Source organism: Lissotriton vulgaris, chromosome 3_2 (genome assembly GCF_964263255.1).
Source record: "Lissotriton vulgaris chromosome 3_2, aLisVul1.2, whole genome shotgun sequence".
Classification (NCBI taxonomy): domain Eukaryota; kingdom Metazoa; phylum Chordata; class Amphibia; order Caudata; family Salamandridae; genus Lissotriton; species Lissotriton vulgaris.
In genome coordinates, this window is record NC_141690.1 from 4,567,932 (window position 1) to 4,593,758 (window position 25,827).

Here is a 25,827-nt window from a genome sequence, read left to right on the forward strand (position 1 = left end):
AGCAGTGCCCATGTGAATCCGGAATACAGCGCATTGCCTATTGTTGTTTTTCCAGTGACTGGCGTCACCTCACCATGATGAAGTAGGGGGACCTGCGACCTCAACAGTCTATTCATAACACTGCCACTGTACATGGCCAATCTTCTATCACAGAGCATATCACTGTTTATTTATGTAGTTGTTATGGCACTGTAAGAACTGCAAGACAATTCGGAGAAGAATGGAGGCAGCACCAAGCGCGAAGTAAATCAACAGGACCAGAGTTGTATCAGAAAATATATTTTTCTTTTATTTTCATTCTTTCAAAGTGCACAGGACAGCCAACGCGTTTCGCTCCCCAACCATGGGAGCTTCGTCAGGGCTGAAAACGTGAAATATACACATATATTAATGACATATACTAACATAAAAGAGTCACAATAAAAACATACAAGTATAAAAACAGGAGGTCAGGCATTCAAAAGCCAAGGAGATGACACAACACCTAAGGGGACACAATGACAATCCTACATGTTGCCCCAATTCGAGATGTACAGACAGAAATGATAATACAACATGATAAAATACAGTGACTAGAACAGTAACTGTTAAGCAAAATAATATACAACCATGCATTGTATCTAAGATTTAAGAAAAATGGGTCAATAAAGAGAATAGGATAGGGCAGAGTTCAAGAATGGAGGAAGCTAGAGAGAAATAAAGATAAAGAATAAAATCCATTTAAAGAACTAAGAAGGAATCGGGGACCGAGCAAAGTGTGGAATGATAACCAGTTCTAATAAATACTCAATAAACCAATCCGATTGGTTCCAAAAGTATATACATTATGTGTCTTACCAAAAGTTTTGGATGGTTAGTCTTGCTGTAGCGCAGTAGAATTGACAAAGAAGCTGGCCAGTGTAATAATAAAGGTACTGTAATAACAAAGGACAGGATGTATTAATATGGAAATAAAAGTGAAATTGTTAAATCCTCAAAGGGGAAACACCTCAAGTATGGGATCATAAATACTATAATACTATACTATAACTTCTATTGGGTTTATCACCTTGCATTATGTGTATTGCCCTGGAGCACTATAGGACCAATTCCATTGGAACTGCCTGGGATTCCTGAATCGGGTCATACTACCTGTGTGTCGCTATATTCATGACACTTCTTTATTTTATTATTCTTCTAGATTCTTTTTGAGTGATAATCTTTCATCGCTACTGGCTTGAACAACCCGACGGCCCGTGACGTGTACTGACACTTCTATTTCCAATTTTGGAATCTTTACACTGGGTGAGGAGACAAGGATTTCAAGTCTTCCCCTTATGTTAACCATAATATCCTCATGGCTCAAGGGGTGTACCTTATGAGGAGTTTATGGTATTTATTGTTTGATTGATTTTTCAGACTCCCACCGTTTACTCTCTTCTAGGTGCCTAGGCTGATTTGACACTGGTCTCCCTTACTTCATAGCAGTGATGACATCATATTTTGGATGTGTTTTACTTTAGGATTTAACAATTCTGCTTTTACCTCTACATCTAACATATCCTGACTAGACATTGTTCTCTTTCTTTATAGTATTTATGACCCCATACTTGAGGTGTTTCCCCTTTGAGGATTTAACAATTTCGCTTTTATTTCCATATTAATACATCCTGTCCTTTGTTAGTACAGTATCTTTATTATTACACTGGCCAGCTTCTTTGTCAACTCTATGACGCTACAGCAAGACTAACCATCCAATACTTTTGGTAAGACACATAATGTATATACTTTTTGAACCAATGGGATTGGTTTATTGAGTATTTTTTTAGAACTGGTTATCATTCCACACCTTGCTCGGTCCCCGATTCCTTCTTAGTTCTTTAAATGGATTTTATTCTTTATCTTTATTTCTCTCTAGCTTCCTCCATTCTTGAACTCTGCCCTATCCTATTCTCTTTATTGACCCATTTTTCTTAAATCTTAGATACAATACATGGTTGTATATTATTTTGCTTAACTGTTACTGTTCTAGTCACTGTATTTTATCATGTTGTATTATCATTTCTGTCTGTACATCTCGATTTGGGGCAACATGTAGGATTGTCATTGTGTCCCCTTAGGTGTTGTGTCATCTCCTTGGCTTTCGAATGCCTGACCTCCTGTTTTTATACTTGTATGTTTTTATTGTGACTGTTTTATCTTAGTATATGTCATTAATATATGTGTATATTTCACGTTTTCAGCCCTGACGAAGCTCCCATGGTTGGGGAGCGAAACGCGTTGGCTGTCCTGTGCACTTTGAAAAAATGAAAATAAAAGAAAAATATATTTTTTGATACAACTCTGGTCCTGTTGATTTACTTCGCGCTTGGTGCTGCCTCCATTCTTCTCTGAATTATCTATCTAGAATTCCAGTGGGACCGAACTGCAGCAGGTCCTGGAGGTTGTCAGCACACCAAGACTGAATACTTAAGGGACATTGGAAATTTGAGGTGCTGGTCGTTTGATCCGCTGTGGAACATTTTTCTAAGAACTGCAAGACACACCTAATCTTTATATTTTCACTACCGCTGTTTAATGTTGACATGTGTACCAAAAATGACTGCCTATGATTGCGCGGTGCCGGTAGCATATATCCAAAACCAAAAGCAACCAAAATAAAAAAACAATAAAAAACCATAGACCTATAAATTGTCCGATAAGCGAATTCTATGATCTGTACACACTTTACTCTATCACGCCGTCGGACCCCAGGGTTGTCGGCTGAAAGGCTGTGTTCCTCTGCCAATGCTGAATAGTCACTGTATTCCACGCAGCCGGCCCCCAGAGGGTTGTAGGCTATTTGCTGTGTCATATCAAAGCTGTACAATGAAGGTCTTTTTAAAAATAAAAAAATTAATTAAAAAAATTATGAAGTGGGGGGACTTGGGGACCTCGTGCTGGAAGGGGAGGCTGGCGTCCGCAGGTGTGGCAGCAGCCATTATACCCTGGTCTCCAATGAGGAAATAGTGGGCAGCGGGAGATGTGAGTGCGCGGGCCGCTCAGTGAAAAGAGGCGGAGAAGAGACCACTCAGGAGGCAGAATGCAATTGCATGAGCACCGACCTTGGTGCCAGGTAAGATCAAGGGGATGGCAGATGCACCAAAGATGGTCTCCACTGGCATGGATGCCAGAGGCTTGTTGGGGGAAGGTGGGAAAGTCTGCGCAAAGGGACATACGTGATGGATATGGGAGTGGGTACTGAGGAGATGGACTGTGCTCTCAGTCAAGGCAGTGGCACAAGCAAAAAGGAAAGCTCTGGGGTAGGTAGCGGGGGTTGGAAGAGGTAGAGAGAGCAGAAGGTGGGACCCGAAAGCAAGGAGCTAAAGATAAAACAGTTACCCTCTATGGGTGTGACCAAACCAATTTTGAGGCTCATTTAATGTTAGCCACAACGAAGCGCATTTAGAAGGGGGAGTGTGTGGAGTTTCTAAAACTCCTATACAGAGTGGTGCCCGTGAAAGGCGGGATCAAAAGAGGAAGAATTCAAGTTGGCTAAGCGGCCAAGGGTACCCCTCACAATCGAAAATAGTGACCACAGCATTTCTGATTTATGTCAGTGTGTACTGTGAGAAATATCTGGAGTAGTGCGCAGCCATGCTCAAATACATGGATGTGATACGGAAAGCCCAACACACAGGAGGGGAATACGTGAGGGCAAAATATGACAAGGAATGCAAGGCATGACTAGGGATCCAGAGGCAAAATGGGGGGAACTGGGCTTGGATCTGGAGCAGAAAACTATTGGCCTGCATAGCTGGATATGACCATCTTTACAGCAAGTGGTCTTCCTATAGTGTGCCCCCCCCTTTCAGGGATTACAGTACAGACCACATTCTTTTCACATTTAGGTGTCGTCTGAAGTTGGAAATAGAGTTAGGATGCGTGAGGATATCCAGCTGCTGGGCCGCTGGCCATCTGAGTGCTGTAGGCACATTGTGCGTGTACTGAGGGAAGAGGGACGCGAGGCGGGTGCTACATGGTGAATTACTTACTGCTTGTTTGTTTCCTTCCAGGTGGGGTAGCTGACCCAGAGGCCAAGACATTGGAATATTGGGTGGTGGGCCACTCCTTCATCAAAGGGGCAGCTTTCCAGATGCACCAGAGGGGCTGGGGCTAATTTGGGTTTCAATGATTGTCTTTTTAAAGTTACTTGGAGTGGAAAGGGGGAATGCTCTGGAGGGATATTTTATACACATTGAGCAGGGAAGTGTTGCTTATTCACCCTGAGGAGAATGACTGAGGGACGAAGGAATTGTGTTGTTGAGCAAAAAGAAAAGAGACTTGTTGGAAATAAAAGACTGTTGGGAAGGGTGTTATGTTGAATGGGCCGAGTTTGTGCCGCGGCGGTCTTCGAGGAGAGGCAGACAAGCTGGCGGCCATAGACAGAACTCAGAAGAAATTGAATAGGGAGACGTCACAGGTTTGTAGGGAGATTGGTTTTGGTTGAATTTGCTACTCTGACATTAAATTTGAGACCACATAGTTTTTTAAGGGGGATGGGATACATCTTTCTTGGATAGGAATGGCCTTATACCTGTTGGAGATCAGAGTGGTTTTGGCTAAAGCTTTGAATGTTAGGCAGTAGGCGATCAGACCACCCACCACACATTGAGGAGTGGGCAGAAAAAGGGGGGTAAGGTCCCAATCCCCCTAGTCTGGGTGGCAGGGGCATGAAATGTTTGCCATGAGTTGGCAGAAGTTGGTTGACATTGCCAGTTGGGGAACCATGTGCAGTGGAGGGAAGGTAGGTAGTTCAAGGTTCAGTTTAGGACATTTGGTTACTTACAGGTTCATAAATATATTCATAGGATGTAGGGGAAATAGAAAGTTGGAAATATTGAGGCGCAATACAGTTAAATGAGTTAGCTGCAGGGTTGTTATGTTAAGGAGAGTGGCCGTAGGGGTGGGGGTGCGGTAGGGGCTAGTTCACTGGATGTGTAGCGAAGTTTTAGTTCTGTAAGGCAGTTTTGCAGGAAAATTGGTCATGTGTGCCTGTTTCAATAAAGCGGCCGATTTTGTACACAAAAAGTGGTCCGTTTTCTGCACTGCATCCCTCCCTCCAAAGTGGCCTGGGGGTCAGCTGACCAGAGGGGAATAGGCCCCCCGGGCAGATTGTGAGAGTGGTGTAGTCCAGTGACTGCCATTTTGTATTGGGCTCCTTTTGTAGCCCACACATAGTCCAGCATATATTTAGGGGGTCAGGTTGGGCTACCAGCCACCATTTTAGGTTCAGGTGACCTGGTGGCTGGTAGCAGGGTGCTTAGAGTTTGAGAAATTTCACCTCCCACCCGTCCCTTTTGCTAGGGTTTCCTAGGGTGCAATGTGGCGGGCTGGCAATAAGAGCTCTGTTGTTGAGATGGGTGAGCAGGGGAGTGGTTGCGAACATTGTCGCTTGGAAAAGGGGCTTCAGGGGAATGACAAGTTTGCAAGGAGTTGGCAGAAGCTAGTTGGAATTCCCAGTTGGGGAACAATGTGCAAGGTGTTCGAGTACGAATGTAGCTCAAGTTTCAGTTTAGGACATTTGGTTACTTACAAGTTCATACATTTAATCATCAGATGTAGGGGGCATAGAACATTAGAAATGCTGAAATTAAATACTGTTAAATGAGTTAGCTGCAGTGTGGAGATGTTGGAGGGGACTGTAAGGGTGGTAGGAGCTTGGTCATTGGATGTATAGCGAGGTTTTAGTTTTGAAAAGCGGTATTACCAAAAACATTTGCGATGTGCACCTGTTTCTATAAAGCACCTTGTTTCACACACAAAAGTGGCCCATTTTTGGTACCGCACCCCTCCCTCCCAATGTGTTGATTGGCCCCCATAAACAGTGAGATGGGGCTTTGTTTTTTTTGCTGTGCTCGCCACTGTCCGATTGAGGCCTCTGTGGTCCACAGCTGACCACTCAGTCCTGCTAATTGTGAGAAGGTCAGCGTGCATGATTGTCACTAGACAGGATGTTTTGTAAGTCCTGACAGCCCCCACTTCAGCAGACCAACCACCCAGGAAGACATCATTGCTTCCTCCACATGTTGGCGTTGGTAGCGTGGGCCTTGGGATTGCATCTGGCCATGGTGACCAGTGCTGCACCGCTGCTGTCTTTAAAAGACAGTGCTGACCACCAGCATGTCACAAACTCCCACGGTGTTGCCAATCTCAGCTCTCCTTGACTGTAGCAGGACTGCTTGAGCAACCCCCAGAAGAAGGTCAGAGAGCGATGAGCCTGCTAACCAGTGTGAAGCCTTAATAACCAGTCTGACTTCATCAGCACTGTTTTTGAACAGGCAATAGCGGATCACGGCTCGGAAGTGAGTTCACCACACTGCAACAAGACACCACTACCGGTGACATCCCACATTTCCCAGCAGTTGGTAAATGGCCATTTAGTACAGAAGGCAGGGCAAGCACCGTCTAGTGAGTGTTGTCCATTGGAGAGGTGTAATGTGTGGTATTACAATGAAAGAAAGGAGTTTGGATTTGTGATAAGGGATATGTAGCCAAACATGGTCTTGCAATTTTACAAAGGTCAGAGACAGCCATGTGATTTGAAGGAATATGCGCATGATATAAAGCTGAAGAAGGGTGGACTATAACAAAGGGGCAATAGGTTAATGATCTAACATTTCAGATGCTTTGCAGCAGTTTCAATTGCAATAGTTTCTGACATTTCTCTGTTTCCATGGACTTTATTGCTTGGTTTTGCTCACAAGAAACTGTCACTGTAAGTGGTACACATTTGGGTGTTGAATATCACTCATAAGTACACTGAAACCTTGAAAATGTAAAACATAAGCAATTTGAAATCTTGACAGCTATGCATTGCAATGATTGAGGTGCATTATTTTTAGCATGTGACAGAGACTATTTGTAAATGAAGAATGTGTTTTGATTTGAAGCTCCAGGGATAGCACTGTCATCACCCACTAGCACTGGCGGATATGGATCTTTGCTATTGGGCATCCCAGTTAGCTATGGTCACTGATGGCACACAGATGGGAACTAGACCCGCTCGGCTATGTGCCATATCTCTATGGCAAGGGAAAACTAAACAGCATCCCCTCCCCGATGGCAGTGATGGTTAAAACTTGGAGACAATGGTTATGAAGCTGGGTTGGTATGACACACTAACATTGAAGACCCCCTTATAGGAGGTGGTTACTCTGGCAGCACTGCGAGAAGTAGGGGGTTATAGAAAATGGGACCTGCTGGGCATCTACAAACTGGGGAATAACTGGATTCAACCTGGTTATTACTGATAGGATTCATTTTCCGATGCCCCGCCCACTTACATTTACATATATGAGTTAGCATAATGTGTCTAACTAATGATGTATTCATTTATGCATTTAAGTTTGTATTCTCCATTTCAAGAAGAAAACGAAGGCAATACTAACAGTACCAGCGAAGAGGAAAGCGAGGCCTCCCTTTATAATACTGGTACAATCGTCCGTCCCAAAAAATTAAGGAATAAGACTAAACGAAGGAGTCAGCTTAAATGGGATTACTCGGACTCACAGATGTCTTATCACCTAGAAGAAGACGAGCCGACCACATCACACTCACTATTACAGGGGCGTAGCTCGAGAAGACTGCAAGTTAAAACAAATGAGGTACTGGAACCCTCACTCGCCGCCATACTTACCTCGATCAAGGATTTCCAGGAAGAGGTGAGAGGTGAAAATCGGGCAGCTAAAAAAGCAGCAAAGAAACTACAGGGTGGTCTCAGACGGCTGAACAAGACCTGCATAGACATCAGCGAGAGAGTGGGCATGGTCGAGGCTAGGACTGAACACTTGGAGACAGAAGCAGTGGCAACCAAACAAGTCACTGACTCCAACTCTGCTTGTCTTATAGATCTAATGGTGAAAATGGAAGAAAATGAAAATAGGCAACGCCGGAACAACCTGCGCCTGCTGGGAATTCCTGAAGGAAAGGAGGGGGAAGACCCCAGACAGTTCATTGTCAAACTGCTGCAAGATTCTTTTCCAGAACACTCAGAATGGGACTGGGACCGTGAAGTGCAGCGAGCACATAGGTTTCCCTTTTTTTTGAAAAAGCAATATAAGAATGGTAATGTGACTGAAGGTCAGCCCCGGGTCTTCCTTGTATACTTTGGCAACTTTCTCTTGAGACAATTGGTATACGACAAGGCTCGACCCAACTCAAAAAAAGGAGCTCATAGGATTACCTTTTTTTCTAAACCGGATTTCTGCCATCAGACCGTTGAGCGTAGATGGCACCTGCGACAGCTGATCCCTCCCTTACAACAACTAGGTGCAGAGGTATACCTTATGAACCCTGCAAGACTGAAAGTTATCCTGCATGGTACTATCAAGGTCTTTACTTCAGAGATCAAAGCCAAAGAGTACTTGGAAGAGATTAAACGAAAGAAAGGACATAAAGGGGCAAACTAACAAACGACCTAATTGGCTACTTGATGTTAATCTGACGCTATCTCCCATCCTATAGAGGGATAGAATAGAAAAGAAAAATATTGACATACATTTTGGACTGCGTACGCATATACTCTATGTGTATAACATTACCATTTTTTTTCTCTCCCCTTAGATTAGTCTATTTTTTTCTTTTTTTTCTCTTTTACCCCATATCTTTTCCTAGAGCCTGACTCCTCCTTTGATGGGGAAAGGGCGGGAAGAAGGGGACGAAAGGAACTGGGGATGACTGTAACTTTAGATGATGGATCACTTGAGTATATTGTCAAGCTTGGCCACTTTTTCGCAGACGCTTGGCGTGGCTGGCGGCCATGGCTTATGACTGACCTTCATCATTCAGGCTCTGCCTGATTGCTCACACAAGGGGGAGGGTGGGTGGGTGGGTGGAGGGGGGTCCCTGGGGGGTGGGGTGGGAGGGGAGGGTAGGGTTACAGCAGGCACACAGAGGTACTCACTGTACACACACATATACACACCAAATTTTATTGATTAGTTGTTGTCTCTTTCTTTATAACTTTTTTTATGGAATCCAGACGGGCACTCCAATACCCTCTAGATGGCTAGGTTAGATCCACTACGAATTGTCTCAGTCAATGTTTGTGGCCTGAACGATACATCAAAGAGACAAAAGGTGGCTATGGGTTTGCGAACACTTGGGGGAAATATAATATGTTTACAGGAAACCCATGTAGAACAGTCCCAAAAACACCTGCTAAACACATTAGGGTTCAAAGTAGTGTGCGCCACCACACAAGGAGCCAAAACAAAGGGGGTTGGAATCTTAACCGATAGAAAATTTGCTATCAGCAATCCACGAACTAAATCAGATCCATCAGGAAGGTGGGCTATCACTCGGATTCAACTCCCTAATAATATCTCTTTTACTCTTTGCTCACTATACGGGAGTAATTCTGATGATCCCGGGGTTATTAACCAGGTCTCAAACGAATTAGCACACTGGCCCACCCCGATAGTTTTATGTGGGGATTTTAATATACACCTACCTGGTAATTGGGATGTCAATACAACCTGGAAATACAAAGGAAGGAAACCCCAAGTCTTCCAAGCCCTAACTAACCTTTTACAAACCCATGGGCTGATAGATAGTTGGGCGAGCAAAAACCCTTCATTACCTGGATACACCTTTTACTCGGCTCCGCACCAAGTACTGGTTAGGCTGGACTATTTTTTTGTTTCCGCATCATTAGCTACCAGTTTTACTATAGATATAGCACCCCGCTTTATGTCCGATCATAATCCCATCATTCTTACTATAAGGGAGTTTGGGCAACCTAGAGAGGCTTCTAGATGGAGCTTTGAGAAAGCGTTACTATACGATCCTAGTTACATCAATCACATGCGAGGATGGATCCCAGAGTTCCTGGGGATTAATATTGGCTCCGCCTCCCAAATGATAGTATGGGACACTTTAAAGGCAGGGATTAGAGGTGAGACCCTTAGGTTCTCTGTTCAAAAAAATAGAGCAGAAAAAGCCCAGGTCAAAGATCTCCAAGAAAAATTAAGAAAAATAGAAATGAAGTTAACTCAAACAATCCATGCAGGGCTAGATTGCCAGCCAGTCCAGCAAGAAGCGATCCTGGCTAGGGCGGAAATAGGGGCGGTGTTTATGGGTAAAATCGCGGCTAAGTGGGCAGCAGCAAGAGACAAGACATATGAGTGCAGTGACAGTATTGGACATCACTTAGCTGTTAGGACGAGACAACAAACTACCTCTAATGAAATCCACAAAATTAGATTGTCTTCAGGCACTGAGGTCACTGATCCTAGCTGTATTCGGCATGAGTTCCAGGAGTTTTATGCTAAGCTATATAAGGAAGAAAACTGCTGCATTACCGATGTTCTAGATAGAGAGATCCTTGAATATCTTAGCGAGATCGAATTAAACAAGCTTAGCTTAGAAGAAAGTGAACTATTAGACCTCACCCCTACATGGGAAGAAATCCTGGATGCCCTCAAAAGCTTCCCTGACGGAAAAGCTTCTGGCCCTGACGGCATTCCTGTCGAATTTTTTTAAATCTCTGCCAGCCAAATCAAGGTCATATTCTCAGAGGTAATTACTTCCATCTTCAGCGGCACTTTACCTCCAGTCTCTTGGTCTAGTGCCAGAATATCTATCTTTCCAAAAAAGGATAAATCTCCATTAGATATGAGCTCCTACAGACCAATAACCCTCATCAACTGCGACTCTAAAATTTTCTCCAAGGTATTAGCCTCCAGAATATCTCGAGTAGTGGAACCCCTTGTTTCAAAATGGCAACATGGTTTTATACCTAAGAAAGGGACCACTGAACATGTCCGGAGAGTTATTACTCTGTTTGACGCTGCTTAAGTCGCTGGAGATCCGATGTCATTAATATTACTCGACGCCGAAAAGGCCTTCGACCGGGTCTCATGGCGATTTCTTTGGAGAGTAATGGACAGCATGGGATTCGGGGGCAGGTTCATGCAGGCGACACAGGCACTCTATCACAATCCAATTGCTAGCGTCGTCATAAATGGACATCTGACGCAGCCCTTTAAAATCTCACGAGGCACCAGGCAGGGTTGCCCCTGCTCCCCGTTACTGTTTGCGCTCTACCTAGACCCTCTCATTAAACAAATAGAGAAAAATCACAACATTTCTCCAGTAACATATTCTCAAAACAGCTGTAAAATCCTGGCCTATGCTGACGATCTCGCCATCACTACTCCAGACCCTGCCAATTCTACACAGGCACTAGAAAGGGAGGCCCACAAATTTGGGATATTATCTGGGTATGCCTTAAATAAAAGCAAAACACAGATTTTAGTAAATAACAAAATCATCTGGGCTGATGCTAGAGTGGTACTAAAGGCCAAATACCTGGGCGTACTAGTATCACCTAGACTGGAGGAAATAGTTGCAGCTAATCTGGCTCCCCTTGCTTTTCAGACTAAGAAGGCACTAAAACAAATAGATAATCTACATCTAACGCTGGTTGGCAGGTGCAATGTCATTAAAATGACTTATTTTCCTAAACTACTTTATTTTTTCCGCTGTATCCCTCTTGAGTTTAGTAAAAAAGATCTACTTAAATTCCAACACATTTTTACCCAGTTCATTTGGTCATACGCTCAACCTAGACGTGCATTAAAACATCTTACGTTACCGAAAGACAGAGGGGGATGGGCTTTTCCCAACATTATCCTATATTACTGGGCGGCAGTCCTTCAATACAGTTCAGTTCTATTAAGAGAATCCTCCTGTGGAGCTGAACCGTCTCTGCCCTCACCCTTCCGGTCCTTGCTAGGGGAACAACAATGGGGCTGTTTAGTCCGAGAAACAGCCTATGGATATTACAATCGCGTTAAATTTAAGACGCTAATGAATTCTTATAAAGTTTTTCGCCATGTCCGGAAAACGTTTGGAATGGGTAGATATAACTATTATTCCCCTATAATCAATAACAACAACCCACCTGCTATATTTAGTTCATCTTATCTATCCGAATGGCATAGAGCAGGGGTAACAAAATTAGGGGACCTTATAACAACTAGGGGAATTGAGACCTTCTCAACTTTGCAGACTAGATTTAAATTAAAAAGTCAAGACCTATTTAAATACACGGCTATTTACGATTACCTTGCCAGGAAAGTGGGAGGAGCCAACGGATTTGCCGAGGTTGAGCTTATGAACACTCTCCGGAATATCACCTCTGCTCGTATTGGAAGTATATACCAATTAATAAACAAGGAAACCCCTGATGATTTAGAAACTATTGCTTCCAAATGGCATACTAAACTTGATTCCTCTCAAAGCATATTTTTCAACTCCCTGTGTTTATCACAGCAAATCCTTATTTCGGCCAAATTACAAGCACAACATTTTAAAACTATATTTTTTTTGTATATGACACCTAGCAAAATCATTAAATGGGGATCTGGGAGAGGAACATTATGCCCACGCTGTTCTGGGATAGGGGCCGACTCTATACACATATTTGCAACATGCCCAATTATCAATTCCACCCTACTCAGAATACAGAACTTACTGAGTAAAATAACAAATCAATCAATCCTTCTGAACCCTACAACTATTCTTTTGGGAGCACAATCTGACTCCTTGAGAGTAAAAGAAGAAGGGTTGATATTTGTTGCAATGGCAGTATGGAGGATATGTATTTCTTCCGGATGGTTAGACTCAGAGTCCCCCTCCTATGCACACTGGTTGGCTAGATTAGTTGCTACATACCATCTTGAAAAATCTGTATATGCTAAGAAAGGACGAAGGAAAAGGAAGATGGGTATTGAAGTTAAGGGGGCATTCTCCAAATGGATTGATCAACAAGGGCAGGTGGATCTAGAGACATAGCAGGGCCACCAGAAATCCACAAAACCTTGTTTCTTTTTTTTTCTTTTTCTCTTCTTTCCTTCTTTTTTTTTTTTTCTTTCTTTTTAAGACATATTCTCTTGTCACACTTTTCCAGTTTTGTCCTATTTTCTTCATCTTTGTTTATAAGTATCTGTGCCACTGGTTTGTAATGAAGATGTAAGGCGGGAGGAGGGTGGAGGGGGGGTCATGAATTATCTTTCTTTGGTTACTTTGTTAAGACTCAGACTTTGTGAAAATCAATAAAAAAAAATTAAAAAAATGAACCTCCAGGGATAGCACTGTCATCACCCACTAGCACTGGCGGATATGGATCTTTGCTATTGGGCATCCCAGTTAGCTATGGTCACTGATGGCACACAGATGGGAACTAGACCCGCTCGGCTATGTGCCATATCTCTATGGCAAGGGAAAACTAAACAGCATCCCCTCCCCGATGGCAGTGATGGTTAAAACTTGGAGACGATGGTTATGAAGCTGGGTTGGTATGACACACTAACATTGAAGACCCCCTTATAGGAGGTGGTTACTCTGGCAGCACTGCGAGAAGTAGTGGGTTATAGAAAATGGGACCTGCTGGGCATCTACAAACTGGGGAATAACTGGATTCAACCTGGTTATTACTGATAGGTTTCATTTTCCGATGCCCTGCCCACTTACATTTACATATATGAGTTAGCATAATGTGTCTAACTAATGATGTATTCATTTATGCATTAAAGTTTGTATTCTCCATTTCATTATTCATTTATGCGTGTGATTATAGTCCGTTTTCTTAGCTTAGCTTGTGTGCCACCATTTTGGGTGCTTCTCTCTGCGTGCGAGTCGCACTCGCTCATTCCCCCTCCCGTAGGAATAGGAAAAACCCTGAACGCAGCAGTTTTCGTTTCTTAGCTAACTGTGGCCGAAACTAATAACAAAATCTTAATCAGTAATGTTCTCATGCGCTGGAGACGCTGAGGCCCGGCTCCGCGGCCTTGGGCAGCCTTGGGAAATGTTGCTATTGCAGGTGCAGATGTCTCTTGTGTGAGGCCATTGTTCACCCTCTCTGGGGTCCAGTACTTTTCCAGTATGGGCGTGTTCTACTTTGCTGTACCATGTTATAATGTATTGTTGTGATGAGATGGGTCAGTCCTCTTGGCGCACTCTTAGGGGTGAGGTCGGACAGGGCCCTCTCATATGGGAGTTTGTGGCCTAATAAATTACTTTGTTATTTCTTCTCCACTGTCCGGCTGACTTCTTACTTGGTAATTATAGGTGAGTGCGGTAAGTCACTCGGGTGGATTTGAGCCACGCTTATCAGATGGCGCCCGAACAGGGACGCCGTGATAAAGATATTTCTCACCCGTAAGTGGATAGCAGAGGGCCTGGGACCCTCTGGTCGGCACAGTCGGTCTGGGTACCCACTTTGATGCCGAGTTTGGTTCTCGCAGCACTGCCCCACCCTGCTGATCGGGAGAGGTCCCGGTTCATGATCCAGCGCCGGGGTCTGGAAGGCCGAACTTTGGAGCTGACCGTTTTGGTCCCAGCAGCCGGCGGTGGAGAACGGTAGAGGTCGGTACAGCGTATAGAAGGTGAGTGGTCTGACTGTTGATTGAGGGAGCTGGGACGCTCCAAGAGACCGGTGTGTCTCCGAGACCGGTGTGTCTCGAGTGGTTGGAAGAGCCGGTGTGCTCCTGGGGCTAGCATGCTCCGGGGAACTCAGAGTGTGAGCGGTGCTCTGACAGACTTGGAGGAGGTTGGGTGGACGTTTGTTTGTGGTCATCCAACCGGGTGGTACTGCGGTGGAGGCGTGGCTCATTGCGGGCGGATTCTGGGACTCACCCGAACCCCTAGTGTGTGGTTCATTGGGAGTGGGTCCAGGGTCTCCCATGGTAAAGTGCGCAGCAATCTGTAGTGCTGCCCGGGTGGCGGATGTGTCCTCCAACCTCAGAACAGTTAGTGTACTGTTCGGTCTGCGGTAGGGTCCAGGTTCCCCAGGACTTGGTCGACGGGCCTTTCCCATTTTGGTAACACGTGTTTGGTAGGGATTTGATGCATAGGAAGCGTGAATATATGTGTGTGTGTTTAGTAGTGATTGCGCGGTCTGGGTGTTGGTGAGAGGGTAAGTGTGAATTTTGTGTTGGTGTGTGATTGAGTGGGTGAAGATGCAGCGTTTCAGTAAGCTACGGTGCCTCGGGTGCTGCTGCGGCGCCTCGGACACTAGATTGGCTGAGAGCCAACCCGCCCCGGTGGAGGGCTCACCTAATTTTGAGCTGTATGTTAAGCATGGATTGACTCCAATTTTGTTCAACACCTTGTGGCACAAATATACTAAAGGTAACGTAGATCTGCAATGGCCGTTGACTGGTTCTTTTGATGTGGCAAAACTAGATTATTTGCAGGACAGATTATTTGCTAAGCGTAGCCGCCAGAGTATGTTCGATTCTTTGAGAGTGTGGCAAAAGGAAGTAAGGGAACAACAGATGAGAGAGGAGAAGGTGACTCAGAAGAGAGCAGCGCAGACGATGGCACAAAAGGCGAGAGAACATTCTAAGAAAGAGAATGAGACGCAGATTGAGCGTGCAGACAGACTCCATAGGTTGCTGACGGATAAAAATTATGTAGTAAGAGAAGAAGAGCAAGATGAGATGGAGGACATTTTGAATGTTCGGCCCCCTCCCCCGTATGCACCACAATCATTATATCCCATGTTGACAGGTTCTGCTTCACCTGCAGTGGTTTCAGTTCCACAAACGGTTGCTACGCCCCTGCTCGGCACCCCCACTTCCTCTGTTTCGGCCCCTACTTTGTTGAGAGATGTTGAACAAGCATTGTCTTCTGTCACTTCTTCTGTGACCGCGCCTTTGATTTCTCTCTTTGCGGCGAGCCCACCTGCCCCCTCTGTGATCTCTTCTGCACTTCCCACTGTTTCTGCTAGCGCTACCCCCCAAGGTGAGTTGACGACCCCGATTCGAAGTGCCGCAAGTGGGCTACTTACCCAAGTACATAAATTGCTTACACGCTCTACTGTTGGGTTGGACAAAAAAACGATGGTGGCTAATAAGGCTTGTCAGTGGGCTAGGAATCCTATTTACCTACTGGAAGACATCTGGTCCACAGTGAAGGATTACGAGCCTCTGATGCAGCAGCATGCTTTGTGGCATATGTCAACGACGTTGATAGCATTGTGGGAACAGGGTTTTGGTGGAACGGCGCCCCGGGTTCTTTATAACATTAAGGACAGAGCCCATAGGGCTAATACCAGAATGAAGGATGTGTTACAGAATTTGCGGACTTTGCTGGAATATAGAGATGAATTGCCGTCAGTAGGAGGGGCCTCTTTTTCTGGAGTGCACCCAATACGCGAGGTTCACCCCATTTTCCATCCTGAAGTGCCTGCAGTGATGGACCCAGTAACTCAGAATGTGACAAGAGCTCGTGTAGAGGCTCGTTTCCAGGAACAGTGGGTATACACCCCTTGGAAACGGAGCGAGGTGTTGGCGCTGAAGGCGCAATTGCCTGACTCTAGAAAAAACCCGACTGCTTATTACAAAGAATTGACGGAAGCAGCTTCTTCGACGGTCATGACTTTAGCTGACATAGAATTGTTCTTTGGATTACTGGTTCCGGCGGGCGTGTGGAGGCAGGTGAAGGGTACAGATCATGTGGAGGAATTGGGAGGTACTTGGGAGGAATTTAAGTACTGGGATAAGGAACGAAAGCCAGGAGACAAACCGAAAAACTGAAATTCTAGCATTACCGGGGCGAATATTAAAATTTATGCACTCTCTTATTCCTCCAAAGAAGGTGGATTGGGATAAGTTGACTGCATGTAAGCAAAAGAAGGATGAAGCGGTTTCAGATTTTTTTACTCGTTTTGAAGAAGCCATTTTGGATTTTAGTGGTCAGTATCTTTCTCAGGATGGGGGCTTGCAACTTTTTGTGAACAGGTTTGTAACAAACTTGTTACCAGAAATAGCGGCTAGATTGCAAGCATCGGAGAGTACGTGGACGACGTCCACCCCCTCTGGTATTCTGAGTATGGCTCAGTATTATGAACATAGAGAGAACGAGAACAAAGACATACAGGAAAAGAAAGCCAAAGATTTGAAGACAAGAGTGTTGTTGCAGCAGGTGTCGAAGGGTCGGGACGTGGAGCCCCACCTATGGTAGCAGGTCGAGGTGAAAGTAGCTATGGAAGGGGAGAGAGGAGAGAGAGGCTGGGGCCGAATCAGTGTGCGAACTGTAAAAAGGAGGGGCCCTGGTAGAAAGATTGTCCGGAGCTTCGGTCCAATGCTGGTCAGGGTAGAGGCAGAGGTCGTGGTGAATATCGCAGGGATGACAGAGACAGACAGTGTGGTGAAGAAAGGCGACCAGGGAGAAATTGCTTTGAAGGGGAGAGGGATCGACAGCATTTCCAGACTGAGGGTGGCCATGACAGTGACAGACAGTACTACAACCAGTACTACAACGATGCATACGCAATGGATGACATGACTGGCTTCTCCCATAACTAGGACAGTGTAGGACAGGGCATGGGACCAGTTTCTGTGGATGTTGATCAACGAGGACCCAATGTGACTGCGGATTTGTTGGGGTCTCCTCAGAAAGTTTTGGTGGACACAGGTGCTATGAAAAGTTCTGTAGCACGTTCTCAGGTCCCAGGGGCGGCTCTGTCTAGCAGGAATAATATTTCTGTTGGGTTCTCAGGTACTCCGGTAATTAGCCCCATTTCTAAGCCCCTAACGCTTACGATTGATCCTTTCACCATTGACTCTTCTTTCCTTCTGACTTCGAATTGTGGTGAGAATTTGCTGGGTTTGGATTTGTTGAAGAGACTGCATTCTACCATTTACTGTTCCCCAGGCTGTGTGTACGTCACTTTGGGTCCGACTGTCGCGCGTGCGCAACAGTGTTTCTCAAAAGACGAGCCTCTTCCAGTTGAGTTCGTGGGGATCCCGGAGACATTGTGGGCCAGTAGTGATACTGATGTGGAAAAGGTGGATATTGACCCCGTGTCCATCAGGGTTAAGGTGGGAGCTCGTTTGCCCCGAATACCGCAGTATAAAATATCTAGGGATGGTGAAATGGCTCTGCTACAAATAATACAGGATTTGATACAGTTGGGTGTAGTGGAGGAGACGGCCTCTAACATTTGTAATAGCCCCATTCTCCTGATTCTTAAACGACCCTCTGCTGATGCAGGTGATGGTGCACCTGATGTTTATCGTTTTGTGATTGATTTACGCCACATTAATAAAGTGGTTGAGCCCCAATATCCAGTGGTCTCTGATTTTACAACGATTTTGACTATGATCCCTCCCACCACCAGATATTTTCTGTTTTGGATTTGAAGAATGCTTTCTTTAGTATCCCGGTATACCCTGACAGCCTTCATCTTTTCGGATTCTCATTGGCTGGCCGCAGCTTCAGATTTTGTAGAATTCCTCAAGGCTGAGAGCCCCAGCATTTATAGTCAGGCTTTGAAGGCTCAATTGGATGATTTGGAACTCTCCGAGGGCAATGTTTTATTGCAATATGTGGACGATCTTTTGATAGTGTCTGACACCGAAGATGGGTGTCAGGATGCTACGGCTAAATTGTTGCATCATTTGGCTCGGAATGGACATAAAGTGTCCCTTCCCAAATTTCAATACTGTCGACAGGAGGTTACCTACTTAGGTCATCTCCTATCGAAGGAGGGGAGGAGGTTAACACCGGAGCGCATCAAGGCGATAACTAACATGGCTGTACCTAACACGCAGCGAGAGGTGCGTGCGTTTTTGGGCATAACCTCGTATTGTCGCCAGTGGATACCTAATTTTGCCTTACTAACCAAACCCCTTCTGTATCTGACTACTAAAGAGGTGCGCGAACCCCTACCCTGGACTCCAGCATGTCAAGAAGCTTTTGATTCACTAAAAACTGCTTTGTGTTCTGCACCTGTTCTGGGAACTCCTGATTACCAGAAGCCTTTTGTACTTTATGTACATGAGGCAGAAGGTTGCGCGTTGTCTGTCCTAACTCAATGTTTCGGCGGGAAACAGAGACCTTGCGCTTATTTTTCTGCTATGCTTGACAATGTGCAGACCCCCCAGGATATAGCGGCATGGATTCGCAAATTTAGTGGCACAAAAATGGAAATTTAGCGGCACAAATATGGAAATTTAGCGGCAATTTTGCGGCATTTTATTTGACCATATTTCCTACAACAAACACAGAAATCTTAGCTTTTTTAGTTATTTAACAACATGAAGCTATGTATATTTGGTTTAATTACAATGTAGACACTTTTTTCCCCTCGAAAAGCATGTACAGATATTCGAGTGTATCTCTGGGTATGGTTTGGGAATTCTCAACGTGTCAAATCCTGGTGCTGGTCGTGGGGAAATGAAGTGGTGAAGTATTCCAGGGGCGTGACGTCATTGGACAGTCCGCACCATTGGTCTCTTGAAGTGTGTGCTCTGCATGTTGTCGAACCAGACCTGGAGTAGGTGATGGCGTGACCGAGTGAGATGTCAAATACAGAGTTCACCTGAGTCCACAGTGATGCACACCCTTTGGCTCACGGCCCTAGTTATGCCTCATCGTGATGCACGGTGCACTTTCGGTTCTCTGCAGCTATATGTGTACTGTGAATGCCTCTCCTGTTTTTTGGTATTTTAATATGCTTCCTGCGTCTCGGACAGGGACATTGATTTATTGAAGACTAGACACCCTTAGTATTCTTCAGAAAAACAGACAGGAAGTGTAGTGGTGGAAGAAAAAGGCATGAGGTGGAATCAAGACCAGACAGCCTCAGTATCAGATAAAGAGACAGAAAGTGCAGGGCGGTGGAATGAAGAGGCACGAGGTGGAATCAAGATCAGGCAGCTTTGGTATTCTCCAACCCTGGCAGCAGGCTACATAAAACAATTTTGGGCCCTTGCACTGGTTTATTTATTTATTTTTTTACAAATTAAATAAATGCTACCCTGATCCTTGACCTGAACCCTAATCCTAATATCATTCCTTGCAGCTCCCCTTATGCCTCCCTCTGCACTTACGCTGGCTGATCCCTGACCTTACTTAACCTTAATGAACTCTCTAGCCCTGTCCTCCACCTCGACAAATATATCACCTTTCCTATTTTGAGACAAGACCTTTTGTGGCACAATGGTTTTTTGTTTTTTTTACTGTGAAATGAATGGTCATGAGGCCTCTGTTCTGGTGTCACCACCTCATACCTGCTAAGTTTCCTTTGCCGTGATGTGCACAGAAGATGTTGTTTCTGTGCTCCATCAGTCCCTCCCTTCCGAGACTCCTGCATCCTGCCTGTGCACACGGGCACCTGCTCCCCATGGCCTTGTTTCTCGCTTCCATTAGACTCTCTCACGTCTGCCTGGCTGCTGGGCCCCTCCCCCGCCCTCCGTGGTGTAACATCTGTGAGGGGGGTGCTAATGAGTCGTCAAGTAGCACATGTTCTTCCCAGGCCCCCAGGCGTCGGCTGCTGCCCCTCAGTCAGACCCCCCCAGTATGTGGCATGGATTAGCTTTTGTAAAAATACCGGGATTTCTACAAAAGTGCCGATTTCGCAGGCACCTTTGTAAAAATCGCTGCATTTTTATAAAAGTGCCGATTTCGCGGCAAATCTCAAAATCGCGAAATCGCGATATCCTGGAGGGTCTGAATGTGGCGAGAGCATTGCCGAGCTGTCTAAGGGCTACAGCGGCTGCTGCGGTCCCAATTAGGCAATCGGCGGGGCTCGTGCTGGTTTCTGATCTCACAGTAATGGTACCGCATGCTGTGGACACATTATTGAACAAAACGCAGACGCAGCATTTAACTAGTGCTCGTCTCACTGGTTATGAGCTCACATTATTCGCACCCCATGTTACAATTAAAAGATGTGCCACCTTGAACCCAGCCACGTTGCTACCCATCCCTTCATATGAAAAGGACGATGAAGTCCATGATTGTTTGTTTCGGACGGAGGAGGAGACGAAGGGAAGGATAGATTTAACGGACACTCCCCTAGATGATCCCGACGGGGAGCTGTATGTTGATGGTTCCTGTTTCAAACTTGCGGATGGTACCTCAACTGCAGCATACGCAGTCACGACATTGAAAACAGTGGTGGAGACTTCTAGGGTCCCGTACCACTCAGCCCAAGCTGCAGAAATAATAGCATTGATGCGAGCGTGTGAATTGAGTGAAGGACTGGACGTGAATATTTACACTGACAGCCAATACGTCTTCGGCGTGGCTCATAGTTATGGGCAACTGTGGGCGGAGAGAGGGTTTTTGACATCACACGGACAAAGGATCCAGAATGGTCCATTGATATTACGATTATTGACAGCATTGACGCTTCCCAGACGACTGGCTGTGATCAAATGTAGTGCACACAAAGCGGTGGTAGATGATGTAGGACGGGGCAACGAATTTGCAGATCAGACAGCTAAGGAGACAGCTAGGACAAAACTCCCACGAATGTTTGTGGCAGGACCAGCTAGGTGGGTACCAGACGTTGACATTTTTATGAATACTGTACAAAGTGTGCGGAACATACAAGAAAAAGCGACTGAGGATGAGTTGAGGACATGGAAGGATGGTGGGTGACGGTTGGACGCGGATTTGTGTTGGACGGATGTGTCAGACAAAAGACGATGGTTACTCCTGGATGCATATGTCCTCCCAGTGGTGACAATGGCTCATGGGCCAGCTCATATTAGTGCAAAGGGAATATGTAAACTACTAGACCCAGTGTGGAGTAATAAGAACATTTCCAAGATGGCAACCCACTTAGTGCAGCAGTGCATGGTTTGTTTAAGACATAATCCTGGAAAGGGAACACCTGTCCCGGTTGGAAATTTTGCTCCTCCTTCTTTCACTTTTGAAGTGATCCAAATGGATTATATTGAGATGGAAAGAGTCAATAACCTCAAGTACGTCCTGGTGGTGGTATGCTCCTTCAGTAGGTGGGTGGGGGCTTTCCCAACTAAGGATTGTACAGCTAGCTCAACAGCTAAGATGTTGATAAAGGAATACTCCTCTCGCTACGGATTGCCCCGGGTGATCTGGAGTGACAATGGCACATCCTTTAATGCCAAATTGATGGAACAGATATTTAAGGGACTACAGATATCACAGAAATTTCATGCAGCATGACACCCCCAGGCTGCGGGTTTGGTAGAGAGGTTTAATGGGACGTTGAAGCTGAAAATGGCCAAGATACAAGAGAGTACAGGGTTACGTTGGCCGGATGCACTCCCCCTGGCTTTGCTTTCCACTAGAGTGACAGTCAATTCCACGAAAGGGGTCTCACCTCACGAAGTTATTTTTGGCCGTCCGGCCAATGTGTGGGGTGTCCCTAAACCTAAATGCTTCTCAGAAATAGAATACCCTTTGTTGATAGATTACCTGTATGCGTTGACTAAAGATCTCCGTTCTGTTCATCAGCAGGTAGCAGACACCCTGAAGCCACGGCCGGAGGGGGAAGGACACACTATACAACCCGGGGACTGGGTTGTTGTCAAGAAGTACCAGCGGAAGTCCTGCTTGGATCCAAGGTGGTCGGAGCCGAGGCAAGTTCTCCTTACCACCCGCACCGCACTCCGGATCCAGGGGGAACACCTGTCCCTGTTGGAAATTTTGCTCCTCCTTCTTTCCCTTTTGAAGTGATCCAAATGGATTATATTGAGATGGAAAGAGTCAATAACCTCAAGTACATCCTGGTGGTGGTATGCTCCTTTAGTGGGTAGGTGGAGGCTGTCCCAACTAAGGATTGTACAGCTAGCTCAACAGCTAAGATGTTGATAAAGGAATACTTCTCTCGCTACGGATTGCCCCGGGTGATCTGGAGTGACAATGGCACATCCTTTAATGCCAAATTGATGGAATAGATATGTAAGGGACTACAGATATCACAGAAATTTCATGCAGCACGACACCCCCAGGCTGCGGGTTTGGTAGAGAGGTTTAATGGGACGTTGAAGCTGAAAATGACCAAGATACAAGAGAGTACAAGGTTACGTTGGCCGGATGCACTCCCCCTGGCTTTGCTTTCCACTAGAGTGACAGTCAATTCCACAACAGGCGTCTCACCTCACAAAGTTATTTTTGGCCGTCCAGCCAATGTGTGGGGTGTCAATAGACCTAAATGCTTCTCAGAAATAGAATACCCTTTGTTGATAGATTACCTGTATGCGTTGACTAAAGATCTCCGTTCTGTTCATCAGCAGGTAGCAGACACCCTGAAGCCACGGCCGGAGGAGGAGGGACACACTATAAAACCCGGGGACTGGGTTGTCGTCAAGAAGTACCAGCAGAAGTCCTGCTTGGATCCAAGGTGGTCGGAGTCGAGGCACGTTCTCCTTACCACCCGCACCGCACTCCGGATCCAGGGCCGCAAGGCGTGGACACATGCATCGCACGTGAAGCGCGTCCCACTACCAGTGCCATATGACGAATGGGTGAGAAAAGGCGTCGCTGATGACGAATGCGAACTAGTTCCTCGGTACATACCCTTCTCGGATGCTTTATTGGGAGGTGAGGAGCCGGATCAAAAGGAGAAGAGACCGGCTCTGATTGCTAGTGGTGAGGCCTCTTCTGATCACAGTGAGCAAACATCAGCGGATAAGTCCCCTGCCATTGAGCCCCCCATTCTGTTCACAGATCCAGAGGTGCGAGGGAGCACTCGTTATAATCTGCGGCCCAGGTAGGGAAGAAAGGAGAACTGAGCACTGGAAGAAGGGCTGAGATAGGGACTTAGAAGAGTACGGTGCTGACAAATAGTTAAGTGTTAGGGACGGACTGCTGGAAGAGCCCTGGTGCACAGTCGAGACATTGTCAGATGGGACACTAGGACTGCGCCTGGGCCCGGATTAAGTGCTCCTGAGTTGCAAAAGCTGTGCGACTCCATCGTGGGATTAGGGAATGAACAATAGAAGGCTGCCTGTGAGGCTTTAACGGACACAGGGAGAAGATCCCTTCTGAGGGTGAAGAACCCTCTTGGCCAGCTTCAGTGTGCCTGTGACTGTTTGATTACTTTTTAGTTTAGTTTTGGACTTTTAGTTAGGGAATATGTACCCTTTTGGCCGTCCCATCCCTGAAGAGGAGCAGCCTTTTGCAGCTCCTCGTAGACCAGAACCCGACTCTCCATGGCTAGCTTTGCCCCGAAAAGCAAAAATTGTGGCCATTGTGATATTCATCATTGTGTTTCTGATAATTCTTGGAATACTGTTTTTCTTGGATAAAGCCTACCCTGTTCATATGTTTATTCCTACCCCTTCTGCCCTTCCTGAGCACAATATGGTTACTGTTGATTGTGGTGACCAATGTTTGCGCAAAGGTTACTGTGATAATGTTTTTATTAAGACTCTACATCATGCCCATGCTGTGTATAATGTGACAGATTGTTGGGTTTGTGGGTTGCTACCTTCTGCTGCGTATAAAAAGGATAGATTGCTGGCACTCCCTTTAACACCTGTGAATAGTTGTGTGGGATGGTACACTTTAATTGGTATGGTGAAATTCTTTCAACAACCCGATTTTCTAGATCCTCGATTACCTAGTAGAGGATCTACGTTGACCATGCGAGTACGCCCTATGCCTACCCCTTCTCTTGGACAGCTGTTTACTGACGGACGTTTCGATCAGACATTTCTGGACACATGTTCGAAGAAAGTGGGACGATTTGTGACTCCTAACGACACTGACAAAGTTAGGGAGAGTTTTCTACAGTTGAACTCTTCTCTGGCTTATAGACACGCTCCTGCGACAAATAGTAGTAGTCATTCTTTGGTGCCTCTGGCAGTTGTTGGGCCCTCACCATTCTTCTGTATCATGGGGAGAGGCCCTATAAAGGTTGGGAACAGTTCTTGCAATGTGACTGATTCGATCCGCTTGCTCTTTAGTCCTTCTCGGTCACTCCCCCGAATATTTACTTCGTTTGTGGAGATAATGGATACCTGTGGTTGCCTGAGGGTTGGGGTGGGATCTGCTATTTGGCTTACCTGCTTCCTCCTGTCTATGTAGCACCCTCAGACTATCATAAAACTCATTGTCGGTTTGCTATAATGCCTGGACAGCGTACAAGGAGGGCACTCCAAGTTGAGGATGTGGATCAGACTGATACTTCTTTACAACAATGGACAGATTTTTCTAAGGGTCTACTGCCGTTCTGGGGTCCCATATTTAACAGTGTGGCTATTCGGAGACTGTCATGGGTGATGGAGAAAGTAGTGAATACTGAGGCAGACATCGCAGCTAATATGTACGTCGAAATGCAGGCTATGAGATTATTTACGATTCAGAATAGGATGGTGCTTGACGTCATTCTTGCTGATAGGGGTGGAGCCTGTCGCGTCATCGGGACGTCTTGCTGTGTGTATATTCCAGACTCGGCCCCCACTGTTAACTTAGCTGTACAGAAGCTTCATAGATTAGCGACTGAACTTCATCAGGACACTGGTACTTGGTCACTTCAGAAATGGATGTGGGGCGTTTTCTCCTCTTGGGGCTGGAAGATTCTGATGGGTGTTGTAGGAGTAGTGGGTGTATTGCTGACTTGTTGCCTCTGTGTTTATTGCCTTCCCCCTTGTTGCTCCATGTGTGCCAGTAATTTGCAATCTCCTAAAAGATTGACTCGCCAGTATCCTGTTTCTAATGATATGGAGCTTCCTGATATTCACTGGTTGATGCTTATTGATGATGATGTTTTTGATTGATATGTTTCCCCGTCCCTAGCATGATGTGTAAAGGCCTTATCTTTTGGCTAATAACGGCTACGCTCATGTTAGCCACATATTGCGAAAAGGAGGGTCTGATAGGTTTCATTTTCCGATGCCCAGCCCACTTACATTTACATATATGAGTTAGCATAATGTGTCTAACTAATGATGTATTAATTTATGCATTTACGTTTGTATTCTCCATTTCATTATTCATTTATGCGTGTGATAATATTCAGTTTTCTTAGCTTAGCTTGTGTGCCACCATTTTGGGTGCTTCTCTCTGCGTGCGAGT

At 45.6% G+C, this 25,827-nt stretch overlaps 1 protein-coding gene and 1 pseudogene across 1 annotated transcript in view; one reads left to right on the forward strand and one right to left on the reverse strand.

The window, feature by feature from the left end:
- Window positions 1–25,827, reverse strand: part of CHRNA9 (cholinergic receptor nicotinic alpha 9 subunit) — a 118,063-nt gene that overhangs the window by 75,666 nt on the left and 16,570 nt on the right. The window lies entirely within an intron of this gene.
- LOC147725285 (uncharacterized) lies at window positions 23,884–25,529 on the forward strand (annotated as a pseudogene).